At 40.6% G+C, this 18904-nt stretch overlaps 1 protein-coding gene across 3 annotated transcripts in view; it reads right to left on the reverse strand.

Moving 5' to 3' along the window:
* STAU2 (staufen double-stranded RNA binding protein 2) overlaps window positions 1-18904 on the reverse strand; it is a 170910-nt gene that overhangs the window by 62376 nt on the left and 89630 nt on the right. The gene's annotated exons all lie outside the window — the stretch shown is intronic.

Raw genomic sequence — 18904 nt, forward strand, 5'->3', positions numbered from 1 at the left:
ATTACAGTTCTCTGCATAGCTCCTGACTTCTGGACAGGCTGATCAAGCACTTTGTTCTACAGGAGAGGTGGAATTTAGTTTATGGTGGTAATTTACATTGACTATGTGACCCCTGTCAGAATTGGAAAGAGAGATCAGCTCTGCTGGAGACAGACCTTTTATGTTAGTATCTCTTTACAGCTGTATGGCTCTCAGGCAAAAGGTACGTGGTAAAGTCTCATCCTGACTTCTAGGCTACAAAATAAATCTTGCTATTTCTGAAGACAACTAGGAACTACATTAGGTTTATTCCTGTGGAAACAGTTTAGTGACAATATGAAAATTGTAAACCGTGTATTAAATCTATCGTGCCTAACTCTTCTCTGACACAGGTGTATATTTGGAATACTTCAACTGAAGTAAAACCAGTGCAAAACTGGTTGAGTAAGAGGAAAACCAAGTTGGTGCTATGTTTCAGAATTACTTTACTGACAACACACCAAAACAGTTTTGCTGTGGCCAAAAGTAAGATACAGAATGTGACAGTCTTGTACTGTGCATAGAAATACTGATTTCATTCAGCCCTTCTTAAAGCTTTCTGGATTATTCCTGTCTCTCTTCCTCTCAACCCCCACATTATGTGCCTACTAAATTGCTTGTGGCTCTCTGCCAGAAAAGCCATACTACTTACTTAGAAACCACAAGAGGCCCCTTCACATATACAATGGTTTAACTTTGATTAATTGAAAGAGGTATAAAGGTATGAAATTTGGCTGACAAATATAAGCTGAAGTCCTTTAAATGTCAGGGACTACTGTTATGACAAAGGCTTATCAAGCTTCCACAACTAGTTGCAAAGTAGATTTTCTGCTGAGTTTGTGTTGTGGGAATGCAATGTGAGAAATGGGGCAGCAAAGATCAAGAACATGGTCCTGTGCTGCAAACAGAACATCACAAAAGGGGCAAAATCTGGTGACCGAGAAAAGCACATATCTAGAAATGGGGAAATGGCCCTTTCTGAACTGTGCAGCATGTTTGTTAGTTAAGTTTTTGTCAGAATAATATGAGTATAAAATTCACTAGTGTCCACTGGAATAAAGAATGACTAACAAGCTGAAAGAACAGGAGATAGTCAGAGGAAAAAACTATTAGTATTTCATGACACTACTATCTGCAATAGCAGGTTTGACTCATATCCGCTTTAGAATCCCACACTGAAATGGCAATAAATTCAGAATTTTGGTATCTCTATAGGCTTAACTTTCCCAGGGGGATTTCATTATGCATTTTTGGCCTCATCTCAATGTATCAAGGCCATTATTTTGGAATTTCTCAGACAACAGTTTTCTAATTATCTCTTGCTCTGTTGAAGCTCTTCAGCCAAACCAAAACACTTTCTATATTAATGATATGAATAGTGATATAAAACACAAAAGACTGGACTTTAAATAGGAACAAATAAGACTTTGTCCTTCCATCAAATCTCTCTAGTCTACAGATTAGTGCAGTCAGAAGAAACATTCAGACTTCTACATTTGGCATGTGTATGTGCAATTTCCCAGTAATCCTGTTTTGTTGTTTATCAGTCCAGTTGCTACATTCTCAAACTACATTATTCCTTTCCCCTCCAAGTTTGCTCTACAAGCCAAAATTTGGGGCTTTTTTATTTACCTATTAGAGCAGAATGTCCAAATAAGGCACTCAGAAAGAAATAACAGTAGTCAAATAATTATCAAATAGCTCAAATTGCAGCAAACACTTCTTGGGTTTTGGCCAGCAGCATGGTGCAAATATTTCAGTTTCTATGTCCATGCTATTATTACTAAGTGTGGGAAGAATCTGAACATCTATAACACTCTTTCAAGAATATCATATCCTTTAAGGCAGAGCACAGCAAATACCTGAGTCAGTATCTGTGATCAAGGAGTGATGACTGAAGGCTGGCCAAATGCTCTGATGGTGATTATGAAGCCATTATTGAGATTAATGACAACAAAAATAATGTTTCTAAGTTCCTCTGTGCCTTAAAGAGTCAGGAGTGCTTAACTACAGCCCATCTCACCAGGCCTCTGTTAGGCAGGCAAGGACACTTCATGGACAGCCTTTAAATGACTCATCCAAGCTGGACTGGACTGACTGGCAGAGCTGGGACTCTAAGCCATCATAAAGGCCTCTGGCCTAACCACAATTGGTCATTTTCTCTTTCCATATGTGATGGAGGTAAAAACAAAAGAGTTATGAAAATAATTACTCTCTGTGTCCAGGACCTAATTTCCCGGCTTCACTTTTTATAATTAAGGGACACTCACAGATTAGCTCAGTGCATTTAAGGATTAAACAGCAATGAAATTTCACTCATTAAAATTCAGAATGTTTTATTTAGATAACACATAAGCAGACATCTTATGGAAAAGAATTAGAATCTGGTTAGAAACAATGGCCAGAATATAGATATCTCTAGCAAGAATTGTGCAAGTTTCTGAGTAAAATGCAAGACTCCAGCCTCAGACTATTATGAGTGATTTACATGAAATTCTCCTCCAAGGTTTGTCCACACAGCACAAAGCGGTGTCAGCACAACAAGATCCTGGCAATAATTCTAAATGAGACTGCTCATTTACTGGGAAAAGCACACAGCAATGCCAGCTTTTCTCCTAGGTAACTACATACACCTGAGATAAATCATGTATGGCCAGCTCAAGAATCCCAAACACAGCACTCCATGGCACAAAACCTCAGTGCATAAAACACAAAGGGCATCCCGGACACCAAAATACAGAAATAAATTCTAGAAGTATATTTTTTCACAATGCCACAGATTTACTCACATATGTATGTTTTCTTGTTCCAGATCCACATGACATGCAAATGTAGATTCATTTTACAGATTGCTTCAGTAAGGAACAAGCAGCATGGTATGAGTATGTATGGATGGGTACCATTCATTGGAGTGTGTATATAGAAATTTATGTGAAGGTCTGAAACAACTTGACAACTTATGCTGAAATTTGGCCCTTGTTTTCAGTATTTTAAATTATTGAAGAGATGCAAACATTCTGATGGGCATTTATAGCTACATGTAAAGGAAGATATAAGATTAACGTTTACAGTGTTACAAATGAATGGGGAATGGCATAGCCAGAATTCTTAATTTTATATATTATTTTATACAGAAGAAAGTAAACTACACTGCATAAAACTGTATAGGAAATTACATTTTAGGGTACTTCTATCATAATGCTGCTTCACAAGCAGGAAATTTCCCATTTCTCTCATATTTATATAAAGATGTCTCTTTAATCTACCTTTACTATAATGTAATACTCCTCCCTACTTGCAAGTGTTCTCATGGAAACTGCAAAAATATTTCAGGATTCATCTTGCAATAAGCTGCTTTAAAAACTGGATCAATATGCAATTTCAGATAATGGCCATAGTTAAACTGCAGAAATGATTCTGCATATACAATGTTCCTAACTTCAAGAACAGCACAGTCTGCTGGCCTTCAGCATGCATCTCTGAATTTGAACATCTATCCTTTTGCATGGACAAGGGCTGTGGTTTACTGAATCACAGCTGAGGAGGGTGAGAGACCTGCTGTACTACTACTTAATCATTAAGCTTGACTATAATATCCCAAACTACTTTTAGAAATGAGTTAACTAACAAGAGTCTGAGGGGAACAAAAATAAAGGATACCCTTTTCACACACTACTGCTTAGATGTTCACAGTTTGAAAGACAACTTCTGTCAGGACAAACATTTTCTTTCTTGAACATTTAATAGTTAAAAAAAAATACAAATTACCAAAAGAAAGAAGTCATCTGTGACACTGGAGTTCAAGTTTCCAAACTGAAAACTACTCTGAGTCAAAGCATCAGCAGGAGTCTTAGAATGCTAGACAGAAATAAACTAGGTAATAAAATGCCATTATGTTCAGCAATGCACAAATCTTCTGGATTGACAAGCCTGGACTATTTTGTTAGAACAAAGGATGGTATTCCTTTAAATCTACCCCTTAAAGGGAGAGCACCCAATTTAGTCTTGAGTTTACAGAATAGTTTCCAAGATTTTACATAGGCTTGGATTTACAGCAACAAGAAAACCAGAATAGGCTCAGAAATTAGTTGTTAAAATAGTAATTCTGATTTGGACCAGAGTCTCATGAAACAGTTTACTTCCTTTGGCATCCTGGTGAAAAGCTTTCTTTTTCATATGGGTTTTTTTATCTTCCACTTTATGTTGCTCATCTACAGTTAGTCATGTCAACTATCAAAGAAAAAATGAAACAAACCTGTTTGAGCTCCAAGTCTCTTTCATGCTTATTTATTGCTGAAGAAATACTTCGGGCACAGAAATAAATTTAATATACTTGCTCATTTCAAGCATTTTATCAAAGCCAATTTTAGGAGCTCTCACTGTATTGTATTGTAATACTTAAAAGCATGAATCCTTGTATTATGTATTATCCATAGAGGTTTCCTAACAAATATTAGATCAGTTCCTTCAGACACAGAGCAGTATGAGAGAGATTCCAAATACTTTTCATTCTTAATACCTGTTTAAAAAATCCTTTTTTCTTTTTATTTTTTGTAGTAAAAACAAAACCAAAAATGGGGGGGGGGGGGGGGAACTCCCATCATCTATACAAATCTTTTTTAAAAAGTTGAATAGACAAAAAAAACCTAGTCCAAGTTGGAAAAAAAATTATCCCAGATGAAATAATAAGACATACACTAAAAAAATTTGTTTAAAAAATCAGAAAAAAAGCATTGAATCAAACTGTTTCCTGCAATGCTGGAGTTCCTTGATGTAGTGCTCTTACTAAATATAGTATTTTACTAATCTCAGCAGGGTGCTGGCTAACTGCATGCCCGTCAGATGTTTTTAACGGCCACCCCCTGTGGAACAAATCTAAGGAGAGCATGAAAAACACCCACATTTAAAAAAGCCCCCTTGCTAGATCATTAAGGAAAGATAAAGGCCTGTACATTGGGATGTGATATATAACACAATCACTGTGCCAAGAAAACACATGTTTGATTAGCGCGCCTCAGGTTCATTAATCGCCGTGTCTGCCTCACAGCAGTGGGTACAGTTTCCTCCGTAGCTACTGCACCAAAGGGTAAAGACACTTGGTAGCTTAAAGACTGACAGTTCAGCAGTAAATCTTGAGCTATTCCAACATGCCTCTCTCACACAGTTTGAATAGCAGCTGTATCATAGCCTTAAATCTTCATTAAAATACAGTCCTAGGGTTTAGACGACGAAATAAACCATTACTGCACCATAAATAGGCAACAACAAGCAGACTAAAGGCATTGTCAGAGGTTACTGAGGCAGTATTTCACCCTCCTGGCTACAGTAAGGCAGACACTTGACATCTACAAAAACCAGCAAAGTACAAATAAGAGGAGAAAAAAATTATTTGATACGGTTTCCAAAGGCAATATATAAAATATCTGCTAAATGCAAAGCAATTCTGAGCCGAAGAAGCTTGGAGAGGGGTTTTTTTCCTGTTATTCCTCTGAATTCAGAGCTCCTGTTTCAGTGATTCATGGGAACTGGAAGGTCGAGCCATATATTATGCTCAGTCAAGCAAGGGAGACCCAGCTCTGTCCCACCTCTGGATGTGATGTTCGGCTTCACAAAAGAGAAAATCAGCTGCCATCATAGCATAGAGGATAACCAGTGCAGTAAGGTGCTCACTGCTCACCTTCCATCTGTTAAATCTTAACCCAGGCATGTATTTATACAGACAGTGTCCCTTTGCAGCACATGCAAAGTGAGCAACTATGTTTCCAATGGCTGGCACTGAGAGGTGCAAAAAGACATGTTTGTCTGATAGGAAAGCTGAAATCAGGAGATGGAACTTTCTATTTAAAAAAAATAAATCACACTTTCATTGAAAACTACCTGGCTATCCTGTTCACTTCCTCTATTCTGTAAATAAGATACATATTTTTTTGTCAATATAGGAGAGAGTAGCTTAACTACACTGAGTTTAAACAATTAATACAACCCTCCCCCCCAAATAAACAATAAAAATGTGATAAAAATTAATAAATTAACTATTCAGAAATTAACACAATGCAGAGCCCTACAAAATAATGTAAACTATAGCTGACATGGTTTTTGCAGAAACAACTTGTCTGCCATACATCTAACAGGTAAATATTGTGTTTCCAGAGGGAGAGCTTTAATTAATTTTATAATTCACGTCAAAGGAAACATGAAAAAACTGGCATCAAAGGGCCTAAAATTAGGAGGGAGGTGAGAAGGTGTGTTTTGCTAATAACATACCCTGAGTATGAACATGGTATGGAGCATTAGTGGAGGAGCCTATGTCTTGGGTACAACCTGAACAACTGATGACATGAAAGAGCAACTTGGTTACTTTGGAAGGACAAAGTTGCTTGAGTTTGAAATAACTTTCTAGCAACAGCATGAATGGAAATAAGTTCTCAGGAACACTCTTTTTAAGGACTAAGGTTGTCACTGAAGTGAAGAGTGAAGCAAACATTAATGTTTCTCTGTCTACAAACCACGTGTGAAAGCCCCAAATGCTGCGTTAATGAAGGGAGAACAGGATCACTGTGAAACTGTGAATAGAAAATCAGCTGCCTGAATTGGCTAAGAAATCTGAGGCTGGTACAGACCCTGATGTTGTGCACTAACCTAGAAATAGGGCAATATGCATAAAGAACCACCCTTCTTTGATTAAAACAAGAAACAACAATTTCACTTCCAAAAATTACCCTGCTCCATTGTGCTTTCAGTTTTGAATGAGACTGAAGGAGAAGATATCCAAATAAACCCTCTCTTAAAGCCTCAGCTTCAGTCACAGAGAGGGGAATAAACTCTAACTTGTCTCCTTTCTCCTTCTTCACCTTTTCTTATTGCCTCTCTTTTTAAGGGTTTTTTTCTTGAGAGCTGAATTCCCTTACTATAATTAAAACTAAACCCTAGTCTGCTACGAATTCACCACTGCACCTTCACATTTTTGCCAACTGAAACTTCCAGTCTTTCAAAGTTTGGGCTCTATTCCAAGCCAAGGTCTGTAGCTAAGTTATCAAGTCACATTAGGATTTACTGAGAAAGATTTTGGCAGAGAATGCAGTCCGGTGTGTTCAGTGCTGGCTGCAGTATTTTGAGAGATCCTGATAGCTTTTAAACTTTCTCATACATAAATCCCCTAAATTCTAAAATTGGCTATCAAAATATAACTCACATTTTTTCCACAGACCAAGTTACATGCAGGGATATGTGGGAGGATTTCAAACTCTTATTTGCAAGATGCCAAGCAGACAAGCTAAAATGTTACCAAGGTGACATCCACACCACACCTGAGGACCCACACACTACCAGCAGCCAGTTATTCTCTGTTTACCTTCTTTCCTTTCAGAAACTGAAACAAAAAAGAAACCTGGCTGTTTCTGGAGACAAGAAGGCCAGTGCTTGAATAAAGGGCTTGAAATAGGGAGAAAGGTAATGATGGCCAGAATAGAAGAAAGCTAGTTTAGATAGAAGTCTGGCCCTGCTAGTTGGATAGCTTGTGCTAGATTTGCATTTGTTTTCCTAATTCTGCATACTCATGAGTCAATTTGGAAACACTCTTGCTGCAGCAAATCCTACCTCCTGCAGTATGCTTTGTGAACAAATAGGCTACATTTCCATTTTGCATAGCTTTCCTTATGACAACTCATATGAAAATGATTTTTATGTTTCTTTTTAAACAGAATGCTGCCACCATTCTGACTTCCTTTCAGGTCAAAAATAGGATAATATGAACTAGATGGTCTGTAGTCCACAGAATCATATCTGAAATAAATGAAAACTATAAAACCACTTCTTGTAGATCTACCTTGGGTCACTGCCATCAGCTGTGGTTCTGCCTACCTTCCCTCAGAAGTTGGGTGATTAAGAAAACCTATAAACCAGAATGCAATGAAGTCCAGGTGCTTTGATTTTTACATGAGGCTCTCTCTGAAGATCAATTCTTGCTATCATCTTGTTCTGGTTTATCTCTCCCTCTATTTCACATTCTCAACATATTTTCTTTCCTTTGGCTAGTCATGTATAAATCAAGGTTTGGAGACCTAGAAGTCCTTTCCTACATAACACAGCCATTTGATGTCAAGTTGATTTTCAGTAGCAGGACACCTGCAAGTCTCTGAGAGCCAAGTAAAGATTCTCAATTATCAGGCAGCCTGGAGTTGTGCAAATCAGAAATGTCCCTAAAATTGTAAATAAAATCCTGCCTGACTTGCAGTCATTCTTGGAGAAAACTTTTTCCCCTTTAAATAAAACAAAAAATAGTAGTTGTCTTGAAAAATGAGTAAGTTTTGCAGGAAATAATTCAATAAAAGGGTGTAAGTTCTCTTCCAAGCACAATGACTGTAAGTTCACATGGATAAAAGGAGCTTTCCTATTTCCTGACTTCTTCCCAGTGGCACACAGTGGCAAAGATGTTACTGAAGCATAAAAAGCTGTATGCAGTTTTGACTGGGATTGAGCTTCTTTGCTTCACAGCAGTTTGCTTAGTGCTGTGTTTTGGCTTTGTGACCAAAGTGTGGGTAACACACCAATACCTATTGCTGAGCTCTGCTCACGCAAGGGCTTTTCTGCTTCTCACACCACCCCACCAGCAAGAAGGCTGGGGATGGGTAAGAAGCCAGGAGGGGACACAGCCAGGACCCCAGCTGAGCAAAGGGATATCCCACACCATATGGCATCACACTCAGCACAGAAAGCCAGGGGAACAGGGTGGGGGTGTTGGGAGTGATGGTGTTTGTCTTCACAAGTCACTGTTACATGTGGTGGAGCCCTGCCCTCCTGGGGATGACTGAATACCTGTCTGCCCAGGGGAAGTGATGAATGATTTGTTTTGCTTTTACTTGCATGTGTGGCTTTTGCTTTCCTTATTAAACAGTCTATATCTCAACCCTTGAGTTTTAGCACTTTTACCCTTCTGGTTGTTCTCCCACGTCCCACTGAAGGGGAGTAAGAGCAGCTGCATGGAGCTGATCTGCCCACTGGGGTATAGCTGTACAATCCCTTGTGGCCAGTGTGGGGCATGAGGAGTTAGAGATAACAACTGATTCAATCAGAGCACGCTATACCAAATTTATATCTGTTTAGCTACTAGTTGTCAGGCTCCTGTGCTTGCCATGGGGCTTGCTTGCCTGGATGTAGATTAGTAACTAGTGCTCACTAGTGACTGCTTTTTGCTTCTGTTGTTTCATTTTCTTCTTATCATCCTATTCTGTTCTGCCTGGGAAGATACTGATAACAGGAATGGGCTGGCAGACAGCCAGGGCACTGGTCCCATTCCTGAGCTGGACAGGCTGGAACTCAACTTCAGAGGACTGTGACTGTGGCTAAAATCATGATGGTACAACCAAAAACACACATGGCCATGGAGAGGTCTATACTAGAGCAGGTACTCCCCTGAAGGCAGAGTGGCCTATGGATACTGTCATTCTGGAGCAGTCACATCCCCAAAGGATGGTGGTGTCTGTAGACAAGTCCACACTGCCCTATGTGGACTGTGGGCCTGTGTGTAATCTCAAACTGGAGGAGAGACAAGGGGAGAGTTCATTGCAATGCTGAATCCTATGGCCTGGTCTAAAGGGATGAGGCCTGAAGATTGTAGTGGAAACACCTTTAAATTGTTGTAATCCAGGATCTGAGCTGCATGTCATGGGAATTACTATAGCAGGAGCCCCTCGTTGCTAGCCAGGCAAGGAGCAAAGGGAGGAGTTTGCTGCAAACCCTATTATGTTTTGCTGTTAAACCTTATAATCTGGCCCAAAGGAACCAGCAGTGGAGACTGTCACAGGAATACCTTTAGACTTTTGTAACCCAGGATGTGAGTAGCATGCTATGGAAATTAGCACAGCAGGAACCATCTGAACCAATGGAGAACAAGCCTCACAAGATGTGAAAGTACAGCAGCGACCCAACCTGAGCTGTCTTTGGTGAACAGTAACTCCATGGATCACACCACCTCTCCTGTCCTGATTGAACTGATTGAATACAGATTGAATAACAGACTGAATACACATGGACTAAATGGACTCAATGGACACTTTGTGGACTTTTAAAGGGGTGATCCTGACTAAGGTAACAATTTCCATGTATATATTCCAGGATCGGTAAGAGGAGGTGGTTAGTGAGGGAGAATCTATTGGATAATGTGGGACCTGAGCACAGTGTCAATAGTACGGAATAAAGGGTGGATTGCACGGGTTTTTTTCTGGGATGGAGCTAATTTGCTTCATAAAAGCATGTACAGTGCTAAGTTTTGGATTTGTGACCAAAACACTGTTGATAACATACTGGTAGTTCAGCTGTTGCTGAGCAGGTGCACAGCACCAAGGCCATCTCTGCTCCTCACCCCTACCCATCAGTGAGCAGTCTGGGGGTGCACAAGGAGCAGGGAGGGGATACAGCCAGGACAGCTGACCCCAACTGACCAAAGGGACATCCCAGTGATATCCTGCTCAGTGATAAAAACTGGGGACAGGAGGAGGGGGACATTCAGCATTATGGCCCTTGTGTTCCCAAGTCACCATCACATGTGATGGAGCCCTGCTTTCAGGAGGTGCCTGAACATCTGCCTGCCCACAGGAAGTGGTGAATGAATCTTGTTTTGCTTTGCTTGCACACATAGCTTTTGTCTTCATCTCAACTCCTGAGTTTTATCACTCATGCCCTTCTGATTCTTTCCCTTATCCCACCAGGGGGGAGAGAGTGAGCAGCTGTGTGCGGCTTAAGCTGCCCACCAGAGTTAACCCACAACAAAAGCCTATAGTAATTGGAACATCAGGCAATAGTTTGGTAATTGGTGAAAGTGCAAACTTCCCATTAGAAAAAATCCCCACAGCTTTCAGAAGACACAGAAACTGAGATAATGAGGGCTTTGTCAACCATTTCTAAAGGTGTTTATACTCCCTGAGGGTAAAACACAAACATTGCTGTTGAGATTATTGTACTGGCCATTACAAGTGGCACAGTACAAGCACACAGGAGATAATACCCTTCTGCCAAAAGCCAGGCTTTAATACTTCTGGTGAAGACAGAGCACAACATCATTTTACAAAAACTGATCTGACCAATGAGCAGGAACAGTGATAGTACACCTGACTAAGATCTCAGGCACCAGGACAGGAAACAGAAGCCCAACTCCACTGCTTGCTTTACAGAAGGAGGTATTGATAATATATGGCAGCAAAGTCACTCTCAAGCTACTTGAAGGGAGTTAAAATAAGTTGTCATTATATTTTTAATATAAGTTCAATAATTCCCACTACCCTCTGAATGTTAACACAAAGGCAAATCAGCTGATCACAGTTCCCTCTGGGACTGACTGTACACTGCTATTTTAGAATAATTTCACTAATATTTGCAGTCTGGTCAATCCTGCTGGGAAAGAAGTCCCCAGTGGTTCTGGGGGTGTGGGGAGGGAAGGGGTTAGATGTACAGTTACATACATAGAATTATAGGGGGTCTTGACTTCAAATGTGGGCAAATAAATACTGTCTTTAACAGTCTTATTTCAAAAGTATTCTTCTCTAACACAATCATGCAAACATTTTCACTTTTTAATATCTTATTTTTTCCCAATTTTTGGAGATAGGATCTTCAAAGAACCATTTATCTGAAAACATTTTATGGACATAGCTTTCAAATCTGTTTTACATTAATGATGCCAAGAAGCCTGATGCTGTAATTTCAAATGCTTAATTATTATTTGGGTTTTCTACTTTGAACAAGTGATGGCACTTTTGTATTCTTCAGCACTAGCCCATTTTTTGGGATTCCAGTCCCAAGCTGAAAGTGGCCACAAACTGTGTCCACTGCCAACACATTCAAGGACAGAACGGTATCATCTGGATTTACATTCTTGTTTTTAGCACTTGCTGCACTTTCTCTCTTTGGCTTTATCTGGAGATTTGCTAAAACATACCTTTTGATTCATTCATTTGCAGGGAGCTTTGAAAATACACTCTCTCTGGCAGCTAACACAATAACTACAACTATCTTCATTATAAAAGATTCAGTGCACAGAACCCTTCCCTCCATCAAACCAATAAACAGCCCAAGTTTGCAAAACAGTATGTAGGGTGCCCCAACTAGTGAAGTGGAGGTAAGGTACCTAATCTGCACATGTGTATATGTAAATCCCAAACAGCTTCTACCTTTTCAGATTATTTTACAGCTTTAAATGACTTCCTATTAGCAAGCATAGGGCCTGTGTCAATTTTGAAAATGGTATTTAGGTCCTTTTTAAAAATCTGACCTGCTCAGACAAATCATCAATTATGTACAGATCAGACCAAAACTACAGGTCTTTCCTTGAAATCCACTAAGGGTAGAATTTCCCTGAAATTCTCCTCACATGCATACCTCAGTAGTGAGATCCAAGCACTCCTACACTGATTTCCAAATCCAACCTCCACAAAGGGTTTTGTTTTGTTTAAGGCCACTGTAGGAAAATGTTTGAGCTCAGTGTCAACCCTAATACAAGTGTAGAAGTTTAATTTCAGTCTAGTCCTGCCAACAATTCAAACCCATGCACTGGAATGTATGAGCCACAAGTAAACCTGACTCTAGAGCATCCAGCAGGACCTCTCCTGTGCGTGCAACCCTTCAGAAATGTGTGCCATTGGGGAAAGGAGAAACATTTAGAAATGCCACACAATAAAACACTGAAGTATCCATGTATAAAATGGAACAGTTAACGAGTAAACAAATGTGGAGGGGAAAAGAAAATTGTGTAGCCATTGCAATCAAAGGAGAACATCACACAGAAACTATATCCTGTGTGAGGTTTTGTTATGGAGCCACTACGGAGGAAAAGTTAAGACCTCCAAGCCCTGCCAATGTAGCAAGCCAAATATGTCTACAGCCACGTACTGGGACTGATTGTGGGCACTCAACCCTGGCATTTTACATTTTTTATGATCTTTGCTTTGTGGAAATTCACAGTGGAATTTCCTACTGGACTACCTGCAACTTGTGTTTCGCTTCAGTAAAAACTGGAGGCTCAAGTTATACATGTGTAAACAGCTTCTCTAAATGTTTCCATTTAAACAAATTCTCTGAATAATTTACGGCACTTAAATGGTCAGCAGAAATAACTGTAACTTTCCTAGTCTGGTTACAGAACAATGGCCAAAATACCACATAGTCACTTAAAAATAACAATTTTACCAAAGCTGAATTTTCCTTTAAACCATTTCCAGGCAAAGTCTGCAAAACAATTAACTGGGTAGATAGCATTCATAAGTACGAAGCAAGCACTAAAATGCTTTATTCAGAGTTTGTAAAGGCTTGCTTGAAGAATTTGTGTTTAATTATCACAGGTAATTTGAAGCCTGACCTTTGAAAGTATCCAAGCTAAACACCTGTTCTTCAGTAACACTGAGCTGCTGCTTATCAATTACAAATGTCTTTAGAATAATAAATCATAAAGAATGAAAATGCAATTTTTTACTACTTAACTATACATTGGTTCCAATAACTTAATATTAAGGGCTTACAATAGAACATAGCTGAGATCATATACAAACAGTTTAGAAGAACTTAAGTTAAATAAATGTGTTTTAAAGACATATCCCCTGCAGCTAAAGCAGCTGAAGAAAACCATTCAAATAAGCAAATAACATTGTTTACATTTACAAATGAAACATCATATGAGTATTTATTGATTTTTTTAAAAATTCAAAAAATACATTGTAACAGAACAGAATGTATACGCTCTTCAATGAAAGACAAAAACTATGGTTATCATCTGGACCAGAATACAAATACATGCTAACAATTTAAAAATCATTTTGGGTCATTCAGGAAACATGAAACAAGCTAGCTGTTTGGAAATGCAGTAGTCTTCTCCTTTAGTAAATATGCCTGAGAAAGTTAACCTGTAAAGACATCGGCTTTTAAACTCTAAAACACAAAGAGCTTTCTAGGCTGAAATGGTGAAGAGACCTGTGATATGCACCTGACAGGCCACTGAGCCATTTCCCACAGAGATTCTGTTCACTGCTCCACCTCAGCTCAGCCATCCAGCAGTGGCAGAGTTTCACATCAATACCAGGCTTATTGAAGCGAGGTGTTAAAAAGCATGCTAAGATGATGTAAAACCAGCAGTTACATACACAGTGGATAGATGTTAATAATCAAGATTCCGTACCAAATTCCTTGCTTTGTATTAGGGCCAAGCAAAAAGTAGTAGTCTGGTTCAAGGATGAAAAGGACTATATTTTTTGGCTCAAGGTAAGACCCTTTAAAAACAGTTTCTACAAAAGCATCTAGAATCAAAGCATGAGAAAAAAAAACCCAGGACAAACACAGCTAATCATTTTACAGTAACCACATACTTTAGGCAAGGAGGACCCAAAACAGTAACATAAATTGTGCATCGGTTCTATGAAAATAAACCATTACTAGGAGACACAAGCAATCTGACAAGATGTGAAAGTGAGCAGTGAAAACTTCATGGATTGAATTTCTTTTCATCAGAATTAATCTTTTTCTACTGCAGGCAGGTAATAAATGGAACTCAGGAAAACTGAATTCCTATTAGCAGCTTAACTCTACTACAGTGAAGCTGAGGCTATTACTGTTTCTTTCATTAAGAGACATTCAAATGAATGAAGCAAAAATGACATTTCAAAAATGAAGACCAAAAGAAAGCTGAATGTACATTTTAGACAAAAACAGTGTTAGGTCAAATTCACAACTGGTGATATCTGATGTAAGAAAAAGTAATTTTACTATGCTGCGTATACCAACAAAACATCTGACACTATTTCTTGAATTCTAGCAGCTTTTTTAAAGTCACTCAACAACTGCATACCTTGTAAATTACATGGGACAAAAAAGTTCATTATCAGGCATGCAAAAGGAACCTCCCATTTTTAGAATTCAGTTACATGATCAAATTACATATGCTAAAGCATACAAAACCAACTCTTCAAATGAAGCAAATTCACAATTCTGAAAAGGGAAAAAACTCCAGACAAAACAAAAACTCAAAACAAAAACCTGTGACAGGAAAAAGTATATTTCTAGATATATCTCTGAACAGTTCAACACTGTAAAATGAACCACTATCCATACACATGTGTAATTCTGCATGTAATGGGATAGGGAAGAGGCTTCCTCTTCCTAACTTCCACACCACAGAAATGACTGGATGTACTACAGAGGTTGCCACTGTCCTATGAAATATAGGGTACTTGGCATTGCTGGATACAGTGTTCAAGGACTCAGGCACTGACCCAGCATGTTTCATCTTACATTCTCTAGTATTGACTATGATGGCAAAAACATTCTGCATTGCTCTGACACCAGCTTGGCTTCTAGGCTGTACCTTCTGAACAAAACACCATTCCCAGGTGTCCTGGTTCCAGCCAGGAAAGGGTTAACTTTTGCAGTAGCCAGGAGGAGGCATGACTAGGACCTGGAGGTTATTCTCTAACACCTCACATCACTGCTGCAGGGAGGGAGTCTCTTCAGGGGAGAAAGGGGACCCTTCTGGTCAAGTAGTGCGGCAGAGGGAGTGGCTGGGTATTGTCCATCGGTGGGGGGGTTCTGTGTGATTCTTGTACTCTCTGTCACCAATATTGGTCAAATTCTTATCTCATGGCTGTTTCCAATAAGTTGTTCTTATCTCAACCTGTGATCTTTGACTTTTGTGCTTCCAATTTTCTCTCCCTCCAGTTTAAGGGGTGGGAGGAGGGGGAGGGAGGAGCAAGCGAGTGGCATGTGGTTTGGAGAGTCTCAGTGGGAGCACTAAATTGGGGAGTACCATTCCTAAATCACTACAGCCTTACTGGGCACCCAGTGTGTGGCATCAAGGGTTGAGGTAACAACAGATCTGTCCAGAGCAGCTTGGAAACAAATTCAATCTAAGCATTTGTTGCATTAACTCCAGAGCCACTGGTCACAATGCTGCTTGGTCTGTTCATGTGGTTGTGGTACCTAATCCTTCATTCACATATTCCCCTATATTCCATATGTGGTCCTTGTGATGTTCTTTTTCAGAGCAGGGAGAAGGATTGGAGTTGCTTTTTTGCTGTATTATGGGATATCAGTCTATGACTGATCAAGGGCAACGAGCATAATTTTGAAAGTGTATTCAGTGCTGCTCTCCTACCTTTACTTAGGCACTGTCTTTGGGAGTCAATTAATAATCACACTCAGTCTGTAGGGGAACAGGGGAAGATTATTTTCCCCGGTCTTTCACCTCCTTCTCCTCCTTCAGCTGTTACAACAGCTTTTGAGAATTTTGAATTTCCCTTGGATGTTGAGGAAAGCATGTTCTTGTGGCTAAGACTCACTGTCTCAGTCCACACCATGTCTAGAGTCAAGAAACAGATTTCTAGGAAGTTCATTCAGAGATATGCCCCAAGGATGGATAGTCATGAGTGGCATGAAATGTGGCAAAAAATGAAGCAGGTTTTTTTTTAAATCTTCTGCTCCAGGGGTTTGGAAGTTCATCCCCGAACAACTACAGGATCTTGCTAAAGTGACAGAATATTTGCAAGGAGCATGCTGTGGCAACTCAAGAAAGGGGCAACTTATTGTAGTGTGCTGGGCCTGGCTACTCTTTACTGGACACAGTTCAATACTAGACAGCACCCTCAGGGGAAAGAGGAAGAAAACAGACCTACAGGCACTGTGGCCTGATTTGCAGTTGAACCCAAGGAATCACCTGTGCCAGTAGTAGTTGCCCCAATAAAGGAGAAGAAATTCAAATCAGCTCAGTTAGTGAAGGATAAAGAGGAAGTAGAGCCCTCACAACGGAGGAAGAGGCAGGGCCAGAGATAATCACCTGATCCCTATTCCCAGCTGTATTGAGTTTGCATGGCCTAGGTTTTGGGGGGGCTGGGAGAGAGGGGCTACAAGGGTGGCTTCTGTCAGAAGTTGCCAGAAGTTCTCTCCATGTCCAGCAGAGCCAATCCCTGGCAGTTCCGAAAACTGATGTGCCTCTGGCCAAGGCTGGGCCAATTAGAAATGGTGGTAATACCTCAGAGAAAACATACTTAAGAAGAAAGATAAATAAAAAACTGTTGTGCAGTTGAAATTGTGGCTGGAAAAGGATGGAGTGAGAACATGTAAGAAAAGCTCTGCAGACAGCAAGGGCAGTGCAGAATGAGGAGCAGGAGGAGCTCCAGGCACCAGAGCTGGGATCCCCCTGCAGCCCATGATGGCCATGGTGAAGCAGCTGTGCCCCTGCAGCCCATGGAGATCCACGGGGATGCAGGGATCTGCCTGCAGCCTGAGGAGGAGCCCCACCCTGGAGCAGGTGGGTGCCTGAGAGGAGGCTGTGAGCCCATGGGAGACCTGTGGAGGGAGGGGCCCTGTTCCTATACTGGAGCAGCCTGGCCTTGAAGGACTGCACCCCATGGAACAGTCACCCATGCTGCAGCAGCTTGGGGCATGGACTGTTCCCCATGGGATGGAGTCACACTGCAGCAGTTTGGGGAGGACTGCAGCTCATGAGATAGACTCATGTTGGGGAAGTTCATGAAGAAGAGTCTCCTGTGGGAGGGACCCCACAGCGCAGCAGGGGAACAACTCCTCTCTCTGGGCAGTGGGAGAAGCCACAGGTGATGAACTGACCAAACCCCCTTTCCCCTGTCCCTTTGCTGTCAGTGGGAAAGGAAGGAGGGGTGAGGGTATGAGAGATGAGGTAATATTTTGCTGAAGCCAAAAGGTTGTTAAGTGAAAGTTGTTGGTTCTGTGTGGTGTTGTTTGTGGTTTGGATTTGTTCTGGTTGGTTTGTTGGGTGTTGCTGTGAGCTGGGAGAGGGGCAGAGTTGAAGACCCGACTAAAAGAAAGTAGGATGAGAGGGGAAGAGACAGAAAAGTAGGCAGTCAGGAGATAAGGTCAATCCCCGAGTACCCTGCCAATGGGAAGAGGGTCAGGGACCACCCCCTAGATGGGAAAAGGTATATTTTGTAACCATTCTGTTGGAGGGTGTGTGTGCTCAGCTCTAGGGGAGAGAGGTACACACTTGGCTCAGTTAAATCAGTATGTTCTTAATATGAAATCTCAGTACGTTCTTAATATGTTAAGAATATGTTAAATTAGTTAAATCATTACTAATAAACAGTTTTCTTTTAGTTTGACAAAAGTTTGTCCCCATTTAATTGTATCTACAAGTTAGTTCATTTCTAACAGGGGGAAGGTGTTTTCAAGGTTCTTATTGTATTTTTCATTATCCTGCTCTGATTTTGTTAGTAATAAATTCAATGCATATCTCTAAATTGATAAGCATTGGGGAGTACCTGTTTTGCCCATGATGGTATTTGATGAATGATCTCTCCAATCCTTACTTCAACTCATGGATCCTTCATTATATTTTCTCTCCCCCATCCAGCTGCAGAGGAGAGAGTGGCTCTGGTGGGTGCTTGGCATCTGACCACTACACCAGGTGAGCAAAAATACATCAGCCACCAGCCAGGCAAGCCCCTGGTGACCTGGCTGCTCCTCTGCTGGGACATTGTGTCCCACAGTATGAAACTAGGTTGTAATAAAGCCAAGCAACTGGAATCCCTGTCACAGGATGCAGGTATTGACAAAGAGATTGGGAAGAGGACAGAAACTCTCAGCTTCTGGAAGTCACTCCTGTCAAGCAGAGGGAAGGGCGTTCTCTCAAGGATGATCTAACAGTGTGTCCAAGCAGGTGGAATGCCATTGAGAAAAGTACCTGAGAGCATTAGCTGTGCTAGAGGTACTTTAAAGAGCAGCTCTCTGTAGCTCCAGATGAGGTCCAGTGTACACACAGTCCATGCGGTGGAAGTTTGTGCAGAGCACGCCATCATCATACGCCATTGACATTAATGGCAATGAAAGGAGAACAAACAGTGCTTCAGGTGACTACCTGACTCTGGAAATATGAAGATCA

Source organism: Molothrus ater, chromosome 1 (assembly GCF_012460135.2).
Source record: "Molothrus ater isolate BHLD 08-10-18 breed brown headed cowbird chromosome 1, BPBGC_Mater_1.1, whole genome shotgun sequence".
Classification (NCBI taxonomy): domain Eukaryota; kingdom Metazoa; phylum Chordata; class Aves; order Passeriformes; family Icteridae; genus Molothrus; species Molothrus ater.